The following is a 15,897-nucleotide window of genomic DNA, read 5'->3' as shown; positions in this document are numbered from 1 at the left end:
TGGCTGCCCTGGTGGGACATTAGTATTCATGATATCACACCAACTCTTTCTAGCTTAAGTCTACTCTTTCTTTCTTTTTTGTTCATGATGTCATAGTTATATTAGCAGGAGAAACTGCTGTGGCAATGGTATGTCTATGGATTTAGATTTAGATTTAGATAAATTTATTGTCATTGTCCGTATATACACAGTATACACAACAACGAAAATCAAACACCCCCCCAAAGACCGGGTTCACATACACATTTACACGTATCTCCAACACTCTCATCCTATTCAGACATAATCTATAAAACATAACATAATCCAGAATATAACATAACCTATTTAAAGGCATAACATAACCTGGGTTATGTTATGGCTGGGTTATTTCTTTGTATATTTGATTTAGGCTACATTTTAAACATTATATAGCTAACTTGTACCATTTATTGGACCCACTCACTTTTGACTTTTCCATAGACTTTGTTATAACCACAAGGCACGCTCCACATCTTTCAAACCTTTAATTATCCCTCAGCTTTGTGGGTCCTGGGCTGACATGGCCAAACAATGATATGTCAGTTATTTGCTTAATCTGTTTCCTGTTCCACTCCAAGGTCAAAGTTTCCAAACAAGTGAAAGGAAATTACAGAGCGAAACCTGCCTTATACTAGAACAGAATTGTAGATGGGCACTGATAATCCTTTGAAAATCATAGCTAATTTATTCCCATAGTCTTCTATCCAATTAGTTGGGAGGGAGAAATGAAATTTGCTTGGAAAATGTCTTCTTGTTTAGGCATCTCTAACTAACAGTTCACTGAAAATATTTGATATTCAGATGGCAAAAGTAATGCAGCGTTGTTAGTTATGTAAGTTGAGTGGTAAAATGTATGTACCCTGTTTGGGATCAATTATATAACTTGCCAGCACCTTGGAAGCACAGCATATTGCACATAAAGGATACAAATATCAACAAATTCAAATGCCTATTTTGTAATTATTTTGAACATGCAATCTTAAATTGGCTTTTTTGCAAGTGTGTATTAGGAAAGCCTTATTGTTTAGAAGAACCCAAATGAATATTACTGGAAAATATTTTTCATTGCTCAGTCAGCTCTAGTAATTACATTCTGCTGACCTAGATTCTCCCTGCTGATGCAGTTGAGTACAGTATTCTTTTTGCTTCCTTAACAAAACTGTTGTGTAGTACTGCTGTGTGCTGTTTAACAGCTACTACACTGCATACCAGCAACAAGATATATCACAGTGATGGCTCAATAGACTGCACATAATGCACACCGAGCCCCTCCGATGGAAGTTGTTAGTGAAATGCTATATTTTAAATTATTTTTAATACACAATAAACATTATGGCACACTAAAGGGGCAACAAACCTGAGGGGGCGTTGATACCATAGATTGCTTACAAGGTCAGATCATTGCAGGGAATTTCGCAGGCTACTGCCAAGCTGCTGTTTGAGACTAGTCAATCCAAAATGTTAAAAAATAATGACTTCCTGGTCCAAATTACAAGCTTGAAAATATCCTCATAAAGTTAGATTTTGCTTATTTACCTGGTGTTTTTGAGCCCAAGGGATTCTATGGCAGTTTCTTTTTATTCTCACCAAACCACAGCAATTGAAAATCTCTATTTAAAAAGGAAACAACAACAACAACAACAACAACAACAATTTATTATTTCTACCCTGCCCATCTGGCTGGGTTTCTCCAGCCACTTTGAGTGGCTTCCAACAGAAGGTTAAAAATACATTAAAACATCAGTCGTTAAAAACTTCCCAAAACATTTCACTAAATTTAAGTTTCTGAAGTTCTCCTTCAGCAATTCTCATGTTCTCAAGATTTTTCTTTCTTTCTGGAAAGGCTAAAATTATGTCAGGAACCCTGGTCGCCATCACCAGTGATGGGATTGTGATGCTATTTTTGTTACAGGAACACAAAACCAGCTTCCACTGCCCAAAATACCTGCAGTTCCCTTCCTCCAAATGCTTTATAGTTATACAATCTAGGACACCACTCCGCCCCCCCCCCAGCCCAGAACATGTATACGTAGGGTTGCCATACATCTGGAATTTCCCAGACAGAATACTGCAGCCGCAAGCAGTGTCTGTGCCAAAAACACCTCAACAACTCTTGACAATCCACAAACTAACCTAGGCTTTCTTCTGTTTTTTCCTCTTAAAAATAAAAAAGGGAGAAAACAGTGGTGATACTACTGGTATTTCCCATCTTAGATTGTTACATGAACTCCTTGTGGGTCTCGGCTATGTATTTAAGAGCAGTTCTGAACGCAATTGTGTCAGTGCCTTCATCACACAGCACCTCTGTTTCTACTGTTAACCAACCTGCCCAGTCATATGTGATTTAGTTTGAAAGGTTGTGCCACATTCTTAAAAAACTTCTGGTAAGCTTTGTTATTGCTAACTCGGCCTTATCAAAAGGGGTCCCTAGTTCAAATCCCATCTCTGCCACGAACTCAATATGTGGGAAAGGCTACAGCTCACTGGCAGAGCACATGCTTTATAAACAGAATGTTCCAGGTTCAGTCTCTGGCAACTCCAGGTCAGTGTCAGGGACTGGCAGGGCTCTGATGAATGTGTGGTGGAGGCGGTGGGGTATCCAATTACTGAATGTCACTTTCAATTCCTTATTTGCATATGTGGACCTGAGTGAAAACTATCTACAGTATCCCCCTGTTGGCCCAGGGTGAGAACTTCAGTACATAACAAGGGGTTAGCCAGTTGAATCCCTGCCACCCCCTGACCCACTGCCTCCTAGAAGCAGGAGGGGCTTGGAGAGGGAAGTGCAGCAACGGCTTTTGTGCAGAAGACTCAGGTTGCGTCAGACGAGGCTACATAAATCTGGGGGAGTGGGTGGCCATGGTCCCACTGATGCTTCAACTGCTACCGGGCATGAACCTGGAAAAGTTAATGCCAGCTACGTAGACATTAGAAATGTGTGTGTGTTGTCTGTATCCGGTGCACCCAGGGCTGATGAGGGCCTAAACTACTGAAGGTAATGGGGCCCTTTATATGTCCAGCTGTCCTTTGTCAACAACAAATCGTCGCTGTTTTTGTTGTTGTTGAATATATGCTATATGGTAATTTATGGACCTAATAGGTACCTGAAGCCATTTGCACATGTTGCCATGCAATCAGTCCATGCAGAATGTAGGCACCCTATATATACAAAGGAGCAAACCAGTGATATTTTAGGGAGCAGGCTAGCAGGTGGGGCCCATTACTTACATCACAGGAGCCTACACAACACAAAACACTATTGCTGTATGTAGGTTTTATTTTATTCGTTTTTTATCTTATATTTTGGAAATGTACATCTAGGGTTTTTTTTAAATTTTTTTGGGAGCCCCCAAGAGAGTGGGGCCCTAAGCTATAGCTTGTTTAGCTTATACGTAAATCCGGCACTGGTGCACCTTAGAAGCTGCTGTAAGCACATGCTTTTATCAATCAAGAATTAGCGATCAGCTGTTTGCCTTCCTTGGCTGGGTGTGCATGGGACAGTAGAGCTGGGAATACCCCCTGTCTGAAATCCTAGAGAGCAGCTGCCAGTTGCTGCTGGCACCAATGGTGTGTCTTGGTGTAAGGCATTTCCCCATGTGACTCTGTTCTATGTGGTTCTGAGGCATGTCACTAGCTCTCACCCTCTGGAGTTGCTGCTTGCTGGGATGGTGCATGAGAAGAGCAGGGCTGTGGTGAGGCTGAGGCTGCATAGCTGCACCGACAGGACTCCACCAGCCCCAGTCCCTAAAGCCACCCTCTCTCCACACCATCCTGGCAAGTGCCAGGGATGGCACTGTTGAGAAGGTAACAATGTGGCGATATTGCCTCACCGTGCTGACTACTGCTGTCAGATCTTCATCTGCTATATGGGGATCATAATATCTTACAACTTAAAGCTACTGTGAGATTACTGAGGTAATTTGCGAACTGCTTTGAACACTCCAGCGTGCCCAAGATCGCTCTTCCTTCCTGTGGTTTCCAGCAAATCCACTCCACTTCCCAGTGGGGAGGACTTGTGGTGGACCGCGTGGCCACCCACTCCCCACCGGGGGCAGGGGACCTTGTCCCCTGTTGCCTGGAGGATCCCTGCCACGTCAGAGCCCGGCCAGCCAACCCGCTGGCTGGGGGGGCGTGGCCGGGGCCATTTAAACGGAGGAGCGAACCAGAGGACTTCCTCTTTGACTCGCTTCCTCCCTATTTTGCAGCTTAGGCAATGGCCTTGCTATGGACTTTGGTTGGTCGCCTTGGTTGTCCAAGGGGCCTGGTAGGATTTTTTCCACTTGGCAAATTGGCACTGGCCACTTGGTTTTCGCCTACCTTGTAGCAATCGTCACTACTTTGTTAGGGTTGCGGTTAGGCATTGTTTGACCTTGTGTGGAGGAGGGGAGGTGTGGCCATCACCTGCCCCTCCATGCTCAAGGGTATTGTTATGTATTGAAGTTCTCACCCTGGCCACCAGGAGTATCATGTAGATAGTTTTCACTCAGGTCCACGTCAGTTATTTTAGGCGGGAAACCCTGGGTTGTTGTTGCTACAATGTTGACAGCCGGGTGCCTATAAAAGCAGGCCGGCTGAGCTGTTTGCTGTTCAGTTCTGTGACAGCTTACAAATAAAGAGCTGCTTTGGAGAAATTGCTGTGTCGTCTGCTATGTCTACCCACTATTTTACACTGGCGACAAAGGTGGGATTGATGGACAACAGAGCACAGCCAGATGCGACCTCCCTCTGAGATGAGCTGAATCACGGAGCTGAAACACTGAGCGAAATCACGGAGTAGAACCAATTCAGAGCTGACTGTTCTGGCTAGAGCACAGTGTTCCATCCATCGCCTCCACGTTGGCATAGGAACCATGGCTTCACTTGTGCCTCTACCGCCGTTTGCCCCAGCCTCTGTATCATGGGACTCCTACCTCGCTCGGTTTGACTGCTACCTCCAAGCAAATGAGCTGACAAGAGGGTCTGTAGAGCAGAAGTGGGGCCTCTCCTCAGCCTTTGTGGCCCCGAAGTGTTCGTGACGGCCCGAGCATTGGTTGCGCCTCTAGCAGTCCAAGCAGCACCTTGGGACACGATTCAAGAGAAGCTCCGCAACCACTACGCACTAAAGCCATCCAAGATTGCCGCCCGCATTGCGTTCTACCACCGGAACCAGGCAGAGGGGGAGTCAATCAACAACTACACCACCGCCCTGTGACAGGCTGCAATGCACTGCGAGTTCTGAGACTTAGACGATGCCCTGATGGATCAAATCGTCTGCGGGGTCCGGGACATCCGTCTGCAATGGCATCTCCTTGCCAAGCCAGACCTCACGCTGCAGAAAGCCACTGAGGAGGCCACGGCCTCAGAAGCTGTTGAACTCTCTGCCCAGGAAATCCACAAGGCCAGTAGACCGTATTTAAAGGACTATGTTGTTAGACATGTAACACTATTGGTCTAATGGAAGTATGTGAAATGTAACCGATATGCTTTGTGCCTAATTGAACCATTACGTGTAGTGCTGTATATAAGGAAACCATTACGATTGTAACTAACGCCTTATCTCGATGGGGAGGGGTGTTATGTATTGAAGTTCTCACCCTGGCCACCAGGAGTATCGTGTAGATAGTTTTCACTCAGGTCCACGTCAGTTATTTTAGGCGGGAAACCCTGGGTTGTTGTTGCTACAATGTTGACAGCAGGCTGCCTATAAAAGCAGGCCGGCTGAGCTGTTTGCTGTTCAGTTCTGTGACAGCTTACAAATAAAGAGCTGCTTTGTAGAAATCGCTGTGTCGTCTGCTATGTCTACCCACTATTCTACATGTATTCCGTTAAAGGTGTTGTTCTAGTCTGAAGCCCGGCTGGGGGGGCTAAGGCCTTGACACGACCCCGACGGGAACACCAGGGGGAGCTTGAGTTGGTCTGCATCAACAGGGCTCCCCCTACCGGTGGCTTACCCTTACTGGGGACTTCCTGCACAATGGGCAGAAGTCAGATATAGTCAGGTCCAATCAATGCCTAAGCCAATACCTCTCACATTCTGTAATTTCAATAAAGTTGTGGCCAAAATTTGCCCAATAACATAAACCTAATATCCATGTCCTTGTGTGAGTTATTTCCAACGAGGGTGTGGCTGCGGGGTCTCGACACACAGTTGGTATTCGGAAGGATACTGCTTCCAATCATAAAAGCAGAACAATAGTAGCCATTGATAGCTTTATCTTCCATGCAAAAGGCCACTGCCATTGCTTTCTTCCTTTGCCAAATATTCGCCTCTGCTTTGAGGATAAGGCTGACTAATCCATTTTAGCTAACTTAACAAATTTGGAAGACTGTTAACTGGCCACTTACATCTGAGTAGTTTCCTCCTTAAAAATATTCTTTTTAGCTCACTTATTAGACCCCCAAGGGCTGAACTGAGTGAACCGCTAACTAATGATGGTGGATTTGCAAGGTGCTTGTAGCAGCAAAACAGAATCCGCATGGTTTTCAAATCTGGGGTGTATGTCTGAGTTAGGGTGGTTACTGGGCAATCATGGCCACTTTTATTGGCACTATTTCCTGCTGACACATAAAATAGAATAACAAAGGCTACTAAAACTAATGCAATACTGAACATGACAACCAAGCGTATTATGTTTCTTTCTGATCCTCTGTTGCCTGACAGACCATTGCCATCATATTCTTTGTCACTATGTAATTTGCTATAGATAGAAAGCCCTTTAACAATAGCAAAAGCATCACATCTCACAATGTGGAGAACTGATCATTTATCACAACTGGCTGCGTAGTGAGGTGAGCTTTTCTCCGCCCCAAGAGCCACATATGAAAGTGGGATTGCAGAGCTGTGGTACATCAGGTGGCCAGTTGACGCAGTTCACTGCATTTCCAGACAAGTGTAGCCACATAGGGAGACTGCAATATAGAAAAGATAGCATTTAAGCAATGCTTTAGATTGCTCAAAGTATTATACATATCAGGACCAAACTAGATGAGACATCATCATTCAAAGTACTATACATATCAGGACCAAACTAGATGAGACATCATCATTCATGCAATTGGCAGTTCTGTGAATGGCTTTTTACGAGTAAATTACAGGGCAGGATCCCTGATGTGGATCAGAAACCCAGATGTGGGAGTTACAGATTTTGAATCATTTCCCCCTGCTGTAATCCTGATCTGGATTGCTTCCTGCAACTGCTGCATTAAAGTTCTCTTCTCCCTCAGCCAGGGACCTAATCCAGATTGACCCCCAAACCTGACCATATACATTAAAAAGATACATATTTAACAGGAGTGTGTGACAATTGAGGTGTGTAACTTAAACCACTCTGAAGGACACTTCTATGTTTTTATTAAGGGTCAAACTAGAAGTGTGTTATTAGTCCTTGCATGGTTTTTAACAAAATAAAAGTGTGTGTGTGTGTGTGTGTGAAAGAGAGAGAGAAAGAGTGAGAGAGAGCGAGAGAGAGACCACAGGACCACTGCATAGGGAAAGCAAGGCTGTAACCCATTTTTCCTGCAATGTCCCTGATCTAAATTGCCCCCTTATGTCTTCCAATTTTCTCAGAAGGAAAGCTTCCTTCATGGGGTAAAGAGCAGGCATGGTGGACCCAATTACAACTCTGCCCCCTTGATACTGAGTACTGAATCAAGGAAGGAAGGCTGAGGTGGGGGAGTCACTGTGGTCCAGTTAAAACATCAATTTAGCTTGGAGTGGCTCTTGACCCACTATCTGGTAAAATTTGGGTTTGCAGTGTCAGTCCCACCCCATAGGATGGTGGTGATTCTGTTGAGGCCCTTGTCTCATTGTGGAATACTGAGATGAGGAGGGCAATTGACATGATCACCCCAGAGTATCTTGTTTGACACTGTGGAGCACACTGTACTTCTTGGTTCTCTCCAGAGCTACGAGCAGTGAAGGCAGGCTGGGTGACAGCTAGAGCAGAAGTGGTGCAAGACTTGGTGTGAAAGCTAACAGAATAGCAATTAGAAGGCATAACTGCAATGATCACATAGTGATGATGGCAGTCAAAAAGGCCCACATTTCTGCCTCCATCGCAACATCAAGTAGCCGCCTAGCAAGAGCTCTTTATTTCAAGTAGTAAAAATAATAAGACCAGGACGGTGTTGGGGACAGAGAATTAAAGCCACTCTCTCTACACACCACACTTTTGATCCAGTTCACTATCTGTAACCGATATGTGCATATATATTTGCAAAAAAATATCTCTGAAATGTGCTGAAGCATTTTTTACTGGAAGTTTTGCTCAGTGCTTTCTTTTGAACACACTGTCTCTTAATCATTGCCTCCCTATGCCTCTTCTCCTCTCTGCATCACCACCAATCTCTCTGAACCCTGCTATGTTGAGACTCTTTTCTTCCACTCCACAGTTCTAATTTCTCTCTCTGCATCACCACGGGGATGAAACCCCCAATCTAACTTACCCTCTTCTTTTGAAATTTCCTCTTCTGGCAGTTTCTCTGCAACCACCATATTTTTCTCTGCATGTTGTTGAACTCTTTCTTCTTCCCGCACCACCACAAACCTCTCTCTCTGTGCTTCCATGTATGTTACCCATCTTTTTCTGTTTTTCCACCTGCTAGTATCTTTGCACTCATACCTCTCAGCATCCCCCTTTCTGCACCCCATAGATCTCTCTGATCCTCATGTTATTCTATTATTATTATTATTATTATTCATTCCTCCTTTCCTTTCCTCTAAGGAGTTCAAAGTGGCATACATGGCTCTTCCCCTCTCCCCTCACATGCCTGTGAGGTAGGTTAGGGTGAGGGCTCATCTACACTTAGCTTTTGCCCTGCACTTTCCAGGCACAGGTCTGTTCTTTAAAGCACAGTGTCCAGTGCTTTCCCTGCGAAATCCTGCTCTCTAACACTGAATTGGAACAATTTGGGTTTTCCGTGGATTGCCATTTGTTATGATTCACTGGTAAAGAGCAGGTTTTCGTGGGGAAAGTGCTAGTCCAGGAAAAGACCCCACACACTTGGACATCATGCCTTGAAGCATGGACCTGTGCCTAAAAATGCGGCAAAAAAGGAAGTCTGGATGAGCCCTGAGAGATAGTGATTGACCCAAGTACACCTAGTGAGCTTCAAGGCTGAACAGGGATTTGAACTCTAGTCCTCCAGGTCCTAATCAGATACTGTAACCACAATACCATACACATTTTTTATTTCTGCATCGTACAGTTCTTCCTTCCTTCCTTCCTTCCCCATCCTACAGGTCACCTCTCCGTTTGTCCCCTTTTCATCTTCTGGTCTCTCTCCCTTTAGCTCTATTTCTATTTCCCACCCACTCCAACCTCTACACCACCTTGCCGAGTCCACAACGAGATCTCACAAGGCCTTTTTACTCTCCAAAGTGTTCACATACTGAAGAGGTCTCAGATGCAGGACCTTGAAACATGGCTCACTGCTGGGCAATTGCAGCAGTCTGGAAAAACTGGCACTAACTCTAACACACACTTCTGACTCCAGGGACAGGAGAAGCAAGGCCATTGTCAAAGAGTTCTCCCATCTTGGATTTGAGAGGCCTAAGCAGGCCCTGAGTGCTTCCAGAAAGAGGAGGGAAAAGATAATGGGTATGTGACATATCCACAATGGACATGGACAATAATCAATGTGGGAGTGGAAATGGTCCATGGGGCCTTCTGGTATACTGATTCACCATAAAGTCAATCAAATTGCAGATGGGGGAGGGAATTAAGGCTGAGAGATACTGTCATATTTAAAGCTATCTAGTGCAGAGGTTTTCAACCTTTTTGAGTTCACAGCTCCCTTGACTAACTACATTCTTTCTGCTGCAGCCCTGTGGGGCTCAGGAAATCAGTTATGTTACCCCTTGCCTGCAGAGCTGCAGCCTCTCGCCCCTTTTCGAACAGCCTTGTGGAGTGTTTCCTCGGCCTCCTCTCCTTGGGAATCCTCTGGGAAGCTGCTGCTGCTTCTCCTGGTCTCTGAGCTCCCCCCCCCTCCAAGAGAGGTGCCTCCTCACACTGCCCCACAGGGGCCTGGGACTTGTCTGTCCATTCCCAACAGCAAGGGCTGGCAAACTGGCTTTCTGGGCTCCCTTGCCCGCTTGCTCTCTTACTTCAGCTCCTGGCAACCAGCACACCATCACCAGCCCCAGAGGAACCATTCTCCTGTGGAGCTTGTAGCCAGGGCTGCTGTAGCAAACAGTTGTGCAAGCCTTTGGGAGGCAGAGACGTGAGAAGGCATCAGAGGAGGGATGGACAGGAAAGAGGGACAGAGGCCAGTGTTGCCCACAGCACCCCAACCATCATTCAAGGCACTCCAGGGTGCCATGGCACACTGGTTGAAAACCACTGATCTAGTGTGTTTGTGGCTGGTGAGATGTGAACAAAATTGCAAATGAGATGTTTGTGTGGAAGAAGCTGAATCTAATTAGCAATCCCCTTAAATGTCTTGTATTTTTTTTTTTTTGAGGGGGTTGTGACTGTCATCCTACTACTTTTATATCCACTGAAATGTTCCTTACTTGTTCTGTGAGCAAGCTCTAAGCACTTGGGCTTCAGTGGGTTCTGGACCACAGTTTTCTGTAACATGCTGTCCACCAATGTGGAGGGTATCATTTAGCTATTTAAATTTTGTTTATCTCATCATCCATTTGAGGCAATCAGCAGTCTCATTAAAACAATGTCTGGGCTGGGTGTTCACACCTTTAAAATTCCTTGGGAGTCAGATTACTATTAACAATTTAATATATTTTATTCTTCAGAGAATGGAAAACAAATATCAAGTTAAGTCAGTTGGGGAGTGCAAGATCACTTTCGTTACAAACTCCTGTTGTTCTACTCTCCTTATTAAACACAAGGTTTCAAAACAGGGCATGTCACCTCTTACATCTATTCATAAACTAAGCACTTACCATTTTTAGCGGTAGAGATCCTGTAGGTTTTTTTGTTTTGTTTTTGGGCATATTGCCACATGACACCATCATAATTCAGCTAGAATACCAGGATGATGTACTAAAAAAACCCTCACTTTTTTCTAAGGCAAAAAGCTTGACTTCTGTAAAAGATCTGGAATAGACTCTCAGTATTCTCTATATTTTCAAGCATTATCCTGACCAAAGGTGCAGACAATCAGCTACAAATTCAATATTAAACAACAACAAATCAAATAGCAGGTGTACCACTATAAATGGTATGTGTGGGAAGCCCAATGCCGCCTCTGGTGTCCCTCTGGGGTTGCAGGACATCAGGTCCAAACTCCAGCCCAGTGGTGCCACTAAGTACGCCACCACCCCATATTTGCACATAGACACATGGCTGCTCCTTTCCCCTAGCATAGATTCCCCCTTCCTTCTACAAGTAATAAACCATAAAACATCCTTTATGGGCCTCCCCTCCATTCCCTTCATGGATGAGGAAAAGGAAAACCTAGCTCGTCTTACAAGTAGGAAAGCTGTGCTGATATTCATCCTAGTTGAACTATTCTAGATTTACATTCACTTGATGATGAGATATAATCTGTCTTCTCCCTTTTGCTTCTCCAGATAAGGAGAACAGCAGGAATGTGGACTTGAGATTCTTCTTTCATTTTGTCTCGAGGCTACCCCATCCTAATGCTTGACTTCACTGAGCAGATTTGGTCGGTAGAGTTAGACAGCAATCATCTGATTTCTGAGCAAGGATGAGAAAATGATTTTGTGCATTTCCCCAGCAGCACAGCTTTTCATAGATAGGCAATCTAATATTCTAAAACAGGTTACGGCAGCGGAGCATGTCTTTTGTTATTTATACATCTTACTTTTCCTTAAAAGTCCTAGGCAGCTAATAGTCCAAGAGTAAGCAACAGTATCAAAAGCCCCATTCAGCCATTGTACCTGCATGTAGGACCAATGTTTGTGTGTGGGGTTGTGCCACCAATATTACACATGCCAGCTAGCCCTGCTTCCAGGAGCCTGTGCACCCAGTGCAGACATCGGCAGGAAGGGAGCCTTCATGTGTATAGCTGCATACCTTCCAACACGACATGGCCCAGATCCAGGATATCCATCTTCCAGGTCCACACTCCCATGTGAGCCATACGACCCACACAAGGTCACGCCCCTCCAAAAGTGCTTTTTCAGGCACAACATCAAAAAATGCATGTTTTGGGTCACCACGCAAAATTTCTGCCCTGAAAAAAGTGTGGTGCCCCAAAATACATGTTTTTGAACACCATGCACAACCAAAGTGCAGTCTGAAATTGTGTGCCATCATGGCAGCCATTTTGGCTACTGCCCTCTTGTGGAATGTCCCATTTTTTCCAGGACAGCTGTGTGCAGAAATGCTCCTTCTAATGTTACAAAAGTCAGGCGCCTGCCCCTCTCTCTGCCAAGCAGAGGCAAGAACCCATGGGGTCCCAGGCACCCACATAGGTTTGGTTCGTTTGGAGAATGGAAGACATGATGGAGACTGTCATGGCTTTAAGAAATATGACTTATTCACCTATTTACACTTTCAGTCTGCATGGAGGGAGTCCAAGTATTACCGCATGGTCATTTCAAGAGGCAGCAGCACAGGCAACCTTCAGCCTTCCTGCCCAAGATGGATCTCAGCTCTTCTTCCCTCAGCAACTATTGCCCCCCCCCAGCAGTTACCCTGGTAACTGCTAGAGTGGATATGCAAGGGAATGTTTGGCCCAGCCAGTCAAAACTTCCTGTTCCTCCTGGCCTGGAGCATCCTTTCTTGCCTGTAACTAGTGGGTGGGCGTGACCTTTCCAGACCTGATAAAAGGCCAAGGCATGCTGCCACTCTCTCTCTTTTCCATCTTCTATTCGTCCTGCGAACTTCCTGGAATGAACTGCTGGTTGCCAGCCAAGCAGTCCCCCAGGTCATCTCCCTTATGGGATAAACCTGTTAGTATAAGTTTGTAACTTTAAACCTTAAGCCTGCCTTCAGGGATCACACTCTGCCTGATCGTGAGTAAACTTCCTTTTTATTGCTTTTGAATAAGATCGTGGTGTCTTTATTCTTTTAGGAGGGATTAAAAGGGGATCTTACCAGGAACCTACAATTCAATCTGAGAGAGATTGAATTGCATAATAGTAAGAGGTTCTAACAAGCCTGCAACCAGATTTCTGCTGTGCATGAGAAGGGGAATGTAAACTCTGCTAAGTAAGGGAACTTGCTAGTGCAAGTTAGGAAGGATATTAATAAATAACATATCCTATCCTGCCACCCTAAACATTCCCACAAATTGTTCTTTTGATAGCTGTAGCTCAGCCAGGTTGTTTTGCATTAGATAGCCCAGAAATTCCTTTGCAGCTTGCATTTTCCCTTCATATCACAAATAACCCAAATCCTAGCATTTATTAATTTCTAGGCTTCATCCTAAATCTATAATACTAATAAAGAGAGCACCAATTAAAAGAGCGGTGGGAGAGCTGGGAATCTCACTCCGTCGGCTCTGCTATGGCAGGCCAACTCCACCAGGCCTCCTCTCCCCTCAACTGACACCTGACAACAGCCATTTCATTAGAATGCCTCAGTGGGAGAGACAGGAAGCAGGGTTCATTTCATCACCTTTGCTGGAGGCCCAGCTCTATTAGGCACCTCCTGCTCCAGAACGGTGCCAGCTGGTCAATATAGGAAAAACTGTACGGAAATTGGTGCCTAAGTTTTGAATTTTATTTTTATTTTCCTCTTCCCTCCCTGTCTCTTTCCCCTTGTGTGTCATTTCCCCCCTTACATTGTAAGTCTGCAGGTAGGATTGCTGTCTTGTTTTATCTGTATATATGCCACTCTGGGAGCCTTTTGGGCTGAAGAGCGGGATACAAATACTATAAACAAACAAACAAACAAACAAAACCAGAGAAAATACACAAAAACAGGAACAGATAAAACATCATTATTAAAATGACTCCATGGCAAAGTAAAAATAACAAACAAGATAAACATATTTATAATCCAACAGCCTTCCTACAAAGGAAGGTCTTTGGCATACAGGGGTAATCTGTTGAAGATTTTTGGCGTTACTAGGGTAGTCATTGATAGATGACACATGACTCATGGGCATAGAAACTACCTAAAAATGTAGAAATGCAAGTACAGTGGTACCTTGGGTTAAGTACTTAATTCGTTCTGGAGGTCCGTTCTTAACCTGAAACTGTTCTTAACCTGAAGCACCACTTTAACTAATGGGGCCTCCTGCTGCCACCGCACCGCTGGAGCACGATTTCTGTTCTCATGCTGAAGCAAAGTTCTTAACCCGAGGTACTATTTCTGGGTTAGCGGAGTCTGTAACCTGAAGCGTTTGTAACCTGAAGCGTATGTAACCTGAGGTACCACTGTAGAAGAATTTGGGTTGAAAATTGAAGGCAAAGCTACTCTTGGCATTAAATATGTTTTTTCTCTGAAAGTTAAAACTGCATCGGGACGGGGTACTGACAATTAATGGAATCAGAGCAAGTGGGGAATTAACCCTTCCTTTTTCCTGCAGAAATCCTGAGGAAAACCCTTCTTCTGAAGCTAGTATTTGCTTGAGGGGAAATTTCCACTTGGCACCAATAGGGGATTTCCTTCCAAAGTAAATACGAGCTTCAGAAGAGGCATTTCCCTCAGTGCTGCAGCAGGGAAGGAGAGGGTTAACCTCACTCTGCTCTTGCTCTTCTCTGATTTCATTGATTTATGGTTCCCCCATTTGGTAAAATTTATGTTTTTTAAAACCTGCATATTACATGCAAAGACTGATTTAAGGTTTCGTGTCCAGTAATAATAAAAGAACCAATGAACAGAGGGGCTGATCATGCAAGGTGGTGGTGGGGAGAGAAGGCATGTGCTATCTACCAATTACTCGGAAGTGGCATCACTTCTTCTACAACTGCCATTTATTCAGATCAGAAAAGGAGATCTGCACACAGAAACAGGCCTATTTACATGTATATCCATTTCATTGTTAACCTAGGCACCACTGAACCAACTGGAGGCATCTTCTGATGTGCTGGGACGAGAATGCTGTGTATACTTTTTGTGTACCACTGGAGCTGCAGCGGGGCTGGTGTCCTTAGTATTAAACTCGACACTTCTTTAAAGCTGGCTTTGTTGTGGTCTTCCTCCGTTTGGAAAACACCTCTCAGTTGCAGTTTGTCCTACCATATGAAGCAATAATAGAAATTGCAGAAGTAAGGGGTGTATTTTTTTTAACTGCCAGCTTTTGCTTGCAAGGAGATGGTTTGCTGAATCCATTGATGCTTGGCATGATGTGCATTTGTTCTATTGGTGTTCGTGGGGATTGCAAACATTCCTCAATGAGGGAACAGACCTCTAGCTACCGGCAACAGAACAAAAGCAAAGAGTTCCTTTCAGGTTGTTAACTTTACAGATTGTGTTCATTTGTTTGTTGCATCTTAATTACTGCCCCTGGGTGCAGAAGAGAACACGTCTGGCAAAGGGCAAAAGTAGTAGAAGAAAAGGCTCTTGTTTCACCCTCCAAGAAGGGCCATGCATTGTACAGCTCACTGCGCCATGGAGGGAAAAGCAGAGGCTATATATAGGTGTGGCCTAGGGCAGGCACACAGGCTGCACGCAAGCACAGTGATGCTAATCAGAAACCAAATAAAGCTGCTGTCTGAGTGAATCAGTTGGTGAGTCAGCAAAGCGTCTGGAGAAGGAACAGCAGGCACAGCTGTTGCTAGGATACCATGGTTGCAGTAAAGAAAAGTAGCACAATTTGGTTTTCCCTAATTGATAACTTCCCCCCTCCCCGCATTTTCTTTCATCTAAAATAAAATTGGGTTGAACTGCAGGATGACGTTAATTTATAATCTACCGTTTTTATTAAAAAAAGATGGTGATTAAAAAGCACAAAAGCCCTAAAAATAAAGCAGCGTTCAAATTGCACGGCAAGCACGTGAGCAGCAGTATCATCTCCTAC

Source organism: Podarcis filfolensis (genome assembly GCF_964270895.1).
Source record: "Podarcis filfolensis genome assembly, chromosome: 1".
Classification (NCBI taxonomy): domain Eukaryota; kingdom Metazoa; phylum Chordata; class Lepidosauria; order Squamata; family Lacertidae; genus Podarcis; species Podarcis filfolensis.
The sequence above is the reverse complement of the archived record's forward strand: the minus strand, read 5'-3'. Positions refer to the sequence as shown.